Raw genomic sequence first — 8,120 nt, 5'->3', positions numbered from 1 at the left:
TAACATAAATATTTAGTGGCTTTTATTTTCTCATATTCTCCTTTATATTAAAAAATATAAATAGAATGTAAAGTACAAACATTTTATTGTATAATATATTATATAGGCTGAACCTTTACAGTATAGAAGTGTGGTGTATAATAAAAATAAGAATTTCTTGTAGGAAAAAAAATATTAGGTTTTTACAAGCTTGGTTTGTTTACATATTAGCGTAGTAAGAGTAATTTTAGACGTAAATATCTATATTAACACTATAATTATTATTATTACGATTAATACTATCTTAATTAATTTTTAAATATTTTTATCTCATCTTCCACAACCATTGGTCTAGAAAAACTATTTTCTTATAAGTACTGCAACCTTGGCCCTTCATGCAGATTTAATCTGTTTTCATATATTTCATGTTTAGATAAACAAATTTAAAAATAAAATAATGAAAAAAAATATATACCCTATCTTTATCGATATAATTATTGCGTAGTAAATAGTATGTTGAGTTACATATTCATAACAGTTCAGAACACAACTACGTAGCATCTTATTTGTTAAATTATATTATGCGATTATGGAACTAACATAACGTCAAAATAAAGGTTTTATAAAAAAAAAAAAAAAAAAAAAAAACGAATACGAGACTGCGAAAATCCTGACTATAAGCAGGAGAATCGCTTATCTGGAAGTCATTGAGGAAGGAAGGATGGAACAGGTGTCGATGGTCCGATAGGCTTCGTTCATCCATCATCTGCTTCCAAGAAAAAACTTAGCATCCGCTAAGCCCCTACTCGAAGCAACATCATGTGCTCCTCTATGTGCGCCCCCCCCCCGCCCCGCCCCTTCAAGGTGAGGTCGCTAGGTGCCGCCGAGCTGTCTACTACCTTCCCAATAAACCTTAATAGAAAAACTTTGTCTCGTCGGAAAGTTTTACCCCTAGCGAAACAGCAATTTGCCTGAATTCTTTGGACTCAGAGCACCGAAACAGAATACCTAGGACTGACGGATCTTCTGCTGCAACCCTATGTAGATTTAAATCACAAATAAAAAAAAATAGCACCAATGAGTTATATATGCCTATTTAAAACTATATCTCCATAGAACATAATTAATACCACGTGGTAGTTCCTAAACTATACATCTAGGAAAAATAAAAACTTTATTAAAAAAATTTGTGCTTATATCTAATCAGAACTTTTTTAAAATTTTGATAAAATATAGGCATAGAGTAAACTTAATATTTATAATAGTAATTTATAATTTTTTTTTCATATTTATTCTCTTAACCGGGGATATGTTTCCTCTTTATTCTTTCTTCTCGTTACCAAACATAGAAAAAAATTAAGAAATAAAACATAAATAATAAAATTTTTAAATATATCACAGTATATACGCCTAAAATTCGTATATAGCACATAAGTACTATTTTATTTAATAAATCTTAAAAAATAACTCAAAAATTATCCAAGAGATCATCAAAAATCATCTTACAATATAAATACAGTCAATATTAAAAAAAACAGTATTTATCTAGAATATAATAAAAAATAATTGATAAAACAATTAATGTTGTTGTTGATTATTGGTACGACTGACCGTTGAGGTCCAAGGTCTCGCGTGATATACTTAAGAAATACATCGCGCGTTTCTTGACGTGGTTTTCATAGGATGGGTTCGTCACTGCCACGCCTATTTTTGTGAGTGCCACCCATTGGCTGACGAGCCTCAAAAATCTCCGAAGGGAGAATTTGAATGAGTATTGTATAAGCTTGAAAAAATCCCGGAAAGGCCCGGGGACTCGAACTCGCAATCTTAGAGTTAGCAGACAGGCACGTTACCACGCTGCTACGGTCACGATTGTGCAAATAAGTGATTTGGTCAGAATCACGTTCGACCACCTGAATTTTTACCCGATTTAGGTAAATTATGTTATTATAATTATATTAAATCAAATGATATTGAATAAATTAAAAATACACACAATAGAAAAAATACAAATAAATTATTATTTATTAGACGAATTTTTGATAAATCTTCGCTCCAAATAATGACACAACTGCATTGTTTTTGTGAAATTAACTTTGTTGATTTGGAGGGCTCAAAAATCCACTTACTAGTTGATTATAAAACGATATAATTGCATTTACAAAATTTTCCATGGGAAGTTCAGTAGTTATAATCTGCATAATTATTTAGCTTTCCTTGATGTGAAATACCGACACAAATGATAATTATGTTGTAGAAAGAAATGTGGGGTATACTTTGTCTGGAACTATATCGACTAACCAGCTAGCTGTTTATGTAAAGATTGTTACTGGTTTTCAGCGCTACAAAATCCTTACTTCTCTTTGAGTCATTTTAAATATTTATTCCATTTGGAACAACGACAAACATGTTCATTTCGTCATTGTCATACCAATAAGATGATTTTCATTTTTTATCTCTTTTTCTTCAATCAATTAAGATATCATAATTAAATCAAAACGAATCTTTAGATTAATTGCATTCATAGTTAATTCAGTGGAGTAGCTATATAGTGTAACCAAGGCGGCAAAGCAACACCAATGGAGTATATTTGAATAAATCAGAAAGTTTAAATGAAATTTTCAGTTTATTACTGGCTCTATGTCTCTTAGCAAAATTCAGAAAAGGAAATTAATATTCAAAAGGATTATTCCCTTTATACAATCTCTCAACTGTTGCTATTAAAATGTTTTGTTTAAATTAAAAGTTATTTATTTATTTAAATTTTCTTTTTAAGAAAAATAGCAAAAAATTACCTTTATAATTATTTTTAATTAATATACCTGAAATTCTTGTTACGTTTAACCACTTTATTTTTATGTTTAAGTATTATATAACCATTATTACTTTCACTGCAAAAGGGTCTTTGAATAGCCTAAATCAAGAAACGAAAAGTCGTATAGAACTGGCTTTACATGTTTAAGATGAATATGTGGCTGAGATGCGACTACAACTTTTTTGTTAATATCGATCCACCGGAAGATCTATTATATAGTGTCGATTTTCCACATTTTTTCGGCTCTAAAGATTTTCTTTACGATCCACTATTCCTACCCTACGTCTTGGTTTGAAGTCCCACAACAAAACTTCCCATCTATTCTCCAATTAAACGATCATATTTCTTTTTTATATCATTCCAATGTAATTTACCGGATTTCCCGTTCTACCTCATGTTGTAATTCCTTCTATATCGCCGAAACCCAAAATCAACTTAAAATCCGTATTTCCTATCACAAAACTTTTATCAACTCCCATAACACTTTTGCCTCTAAATTGTCAGAACACCCTTTAAACCTAAATCATTCTTTTAACTTCAATTCTTGCTACTGCCCCAACCATAAAAAACGGCCTCATCTTGGAATCCATGCATATAAACTTAACAGAGATTCTGTCAATCGTAAAGTCGATAAAAACTGCATCTCACTGACAAACCGACATAACTTAAACCTTATAAAATCTCCATAATTCTTCTTTTCTCTGCGTTCTGCATTTCAGAATCCCATTTTCCTGTCATGTCTCCTATCTGATTTTATTTTATTTTTTTAAATTCTCACCCTCATCCTTAATATTATTACTTTTATTATATATTCACTATCTATTCTTTTTCTTTTGTATTTATATATCTTTTATAGAATTCATATGTTACTTCCAACTTTAGTATACTTACATCAATTACTTTATTATTAATTTTTCTATTATATAGTTATCACACCTCTGTACCCCCATTTATTTTGTATATTAAATGTATTGTATCCATTCTTTTATCTTCATTTTTTTGTGTATTATATCTGCATACATTTATTTATTTTTTAATATAATTTCTTCCTCCTATTGCGTATATTATTATTTAATGTTTTTTGTATATTATAATTTTATTCTCTTAGGCTATACAGTATTTTTACTAGTAAATTATCTTTAATTGAGTCAATTAAAAAAAAAGATTTCTTATTGTTAGCAATAATATAGAATAATATAAACACAAGTACCAAAGAATTTTATGAATAAATAAAGGAGAAAACAGGAAAAAATAGAGTCAATAAAATGTAGTGAAAATGCTCTTCCTTATTAAAATTCTTTATTTTAATGAATCATTAACAGCTTTTCGTTAGAGGTAGGAGACAATTTGAACATATTGTAATCTATTTTTTATCACATTTGAAAGGATAACCTTAACAGAATGGTTTTAGATTCTCCTTATTTATAATTATATGAGAAATTGTATTTATTAATTTATTTAAAAAAAACTCATAGCAATATGATTATTATTATTATATCTATGACTAATAAGGAGAACAGCATTAATGGTAATTAAATTAAGGTAATTTACTACACAACAACATTGTGGTTTAATAATTTAATTGTTTTATGCATTATATGAATAGTGTAAATTTATATTGTAGAAAACCTGATGATGTGGCGAACGTTGTTAATGACTCATTAAAATAAATAATTTTATCAATGAAGAGTGTTTTCACTACATCTTATTATAATAATGGAAACTAATCGAGTAGAGAACCTATAATATTAAGGGAAAATAGATCAATCCGATTACAACGGAAAATACCAAGACCGCACGATTGTATAACTCCGTTTTCTTTTTGTAAACTTATATATTATTGACATTTATATTTTGCATTCTCACTTCGAGAAACCCTAAATCATAGATTTTTTAACAACAGACAAATAATAATTTTTGTTCATAATTTTCGTTTTCTCTGGTTTTTAGATTTTTTTTTTTTTAAATCACGAAAATTGGCATTACTTCATATTTCAGCTGTGCCACTACACTGGTATTGAAAGCCAGTGGAGGCTGAGCGAGGACGCTTTCCACTTAAGCTCATGACTTAGTAGAGAATCTTTCCATAGCCAGAACTCCAAAATAACAAAATTGTTGCAATAAGTCTTTTTTTTTAGGCCTCATTACTTCATACCCGCTCACTGACAGACTTTTTTATTTCATTTTCTCTCTCATCTTAGAGCTTCCTTTTTTTTTTTTTTTTTATTTATTTTTTATTTATTTATTTTTTTTTTTTTATTTATTTTATTATTTTTTATTTATATATTTTTTTGTCATATTGAGTTTCATTATTAATTTATATCAGAAGTCGATATAGTGGTTAGCAATATACCCTGGAATATATATATATTTTTTTTCGAACAATTTCTAGAAAGAATAAGTAGGGTTTGCTCATTACTTGTGAAACCCTGAATCAGTCGATACTCATTGCAACTAAATACTGACAGTTATTAAAAATCACTTAAATTTTTAAGAAATTATTATAAAGTCTAAAAATTTAATTTTGACTAAATTGTTTTTAAATTTTTTAACTTGTTTTAATACAATACCAAAATAAATTTCACCCAACATCGAGTTTGGTTACATAGCGGCATTCACCCTTTCAACTCTGTTTCCAATCAATAACTCCCATTTGGCCTCAACCTATACATCAGTGTCTGCAAGCCCAACTTTAAAATAACATTGGTATCAATTACATATATGTACTCAATTATGTTTATTTTTTAAAATTCATGCCACCTTGCTAAATATTTTTTTCTTAAATGAAAAAATAATATATGATTTTAATTTTCGTCAAGTAAACAAAAGCATTCTTAATAATGATTTTTACTGTTTAGAATTTAATTTAGAACAACAAAATTGTCACAAATATACTTAACTTTTCATAACATCGAAAATATAATATTCTATACTTAATACACATTTTTAAAGCCTCTTGTCATTTTAAAGTATGTAAAGACATTTATGGAAATTTACAAAACTGACTAAATATATACTAATATATTTTCCCAAGCTATAAATTGAACAGAAAATAAAATCCATTGTAGTGTTTTATTTATAAAAATAAAATATATACACGAAGTGAAAACTATCAGTTTAGACTTTTATGAGTGGATCTATTCATTTTAACCTCTTTATAGCATTCTTAGTTATCTTTTACATTCATCCTTTTATAATTTGTATTACATGTAAAAATTGTTTTGAAAAAATAAATAAATAATTACAATTTCAAATTTAAACACTTTTTGATACTCAATATATTTTTAAACTAAATTTTATCATTATTTACTAAAATCAAATTAATTGTTTATTGGTTTTGAAAGGGCGTTCAACTACCTGGTCATCAAGTCCCGTTGGTTGTTGGTTTAAAATGTTGGAGCTATAATTTTTAATTGATTGATAAATTGATTTATAAATTAAAACTATACTTTGTTTAATCGTGTTTGTAGCGATAGCGGTGTAAGGAAGATGAAAAATAGATATTTTAATTATAAAAATAAAGTAAGGTAAGTAGGTGATTACAATAATTAAAGGCTGATTATTAACTTAGTCTTATGGATAAATTTAGTTATTCTTTCTATTAAGGATTAGTTGTTTCTCAGCGCCATTGGAACATTTGTTAGTATCCCTAACTAGCCTAGAATTGCATTCTTCAAAGATATGTTGACGGTCAGATTACCATTACATTTTTTTAATTTTGGAGGGACCCCTCCTGTTATGAGGTGAACGGTGAATTTGGGTGATCCCTACTTCTTCGCGGCGTCTACTTCGTGTTGACTTTCATCGCATTGCCTGCGATCTTTTATTTATGCATTCCTTCAAAGGGCGAGCAAGTTCTTGTGCAGTTCCTGTAGTTCTACTAGGGAGAACTAGTGCTCCTCTAGCAGCTCTGTCGACCATCTCATTTCCTGTAATACCAACATTTCCGGGGGCTCAGATGAAGTAGACTGACTTACCTATTAGTTTTAACATTATTAAATATTCATGAATCCGTTGAACGAGAGGGTGAAACAAATACATTATATCTAGTCCTTGAAGAGCGCTAATGGAATCTGATATTACTGCTATATTTTCATTTGGTATATTTGACATGCAAAAGTAAAGGGCGGATGCTATGGCATTCAGTTCTGCAGTATAAATATTAGAGAGATGATCCATATTTCCTTTTGAGTTGTGTTTTGTGTCACAAAGGCAGATCTTGTTGCGTTATCTGATTTCGAACCATCTGTATGTCAATCAAAATCATATTATAATTAACTAATAATTATGATTTGTAAATTAAAAAATATTTAATATTAATTCATTAATTTTTTTTACCATTTAAGCGTTAGATTATTCCAAGAATTAAAAAAAAAATCTTTTCAACAACATCGCGACTTTCTACATATCAACAACCGGAAATTCCTGGTTGCTTGTCTTGTCCTGTTGGTTGTAGTCCATCGAGATCCAAACTTCACGGTGCAGACTCAATTCGAGATGAAAAATTGAATAAAAATAAAAGGTTAGTGTGAATAAATATATGAATATATTCGTAGACTATTTAAATGATACAGACATAACTGACTTACAGAGTAACTGGGCCAGGTAATACATATACGTTGGATTCGGATAAACTTGTAAGTTATGAATTTGTTTTGTAAAAGCGAGACATCAGCGGAAAAAATAAATTGTAATTTTTGATTTATATGAAATTCTGTATTTAAGGATTTTAAATGACGGTAAAATCGAAACTGACTTTATTTTTTTTTTGGCCTACCTAACTCTAAGCGACTTTTAATTTTTTTTTACACGCTTAAGATAATTTAATAAGGTAAATAATATTTCTTTCTTATTATACACAAAAAGAAAATTTACTGGTATATAATAAACATTAAATACATGCAGAGCAATTTATTTGTGATGATATAAAAAACTTGTAAAATATTTTAAAAAATTTTTCTTCGCTATTTCGTCGAGGATTCATTGACAAGAACTTACACACATGTATCCATTATTTTTCGATCTAGAACCACCAAAAAGGTTTCAGTGTAATCGGTAATCCAACGTGCATGGACTCACCCTTTTCGTTGTGATAGGCTTCATCATTGTGCTATGGCTAATGTATAGTCTTGTGGAGCTGATGGATCATTGAGGAAGATGTGGTAGAATGACCAGAAGAAGCTAGCTCCTGAAGATGGTATTTACAATTGACTGTGATTTTATTACGAGATGATTAGACATTTCATTCGATTTTTATTTAAATAGAACTTATTTTTTGGAGTTAAAAATAATTCGATGGGAGTGATTATTATAAGTTTAATGTAAT

Source organism: Halyomorpha halys, unplaced genomic scaffold (assembly GCF_000696795.3).
Source record: "Halyomorpha halys isolate HHAL.00 unplaced genomic scaffold, Hhal_1.1 Scaffold362.1, whole genome shotgun sequence".
Lineage (NCBI taxonomy): Eukaryota > Metazoa > Arthropoda > Insecta > Hemiptera > Pentatomidae > Halyomorpha > Halyomorpha halys.
Note: the sequence above shows the minus strand (reverse complement) of the source record.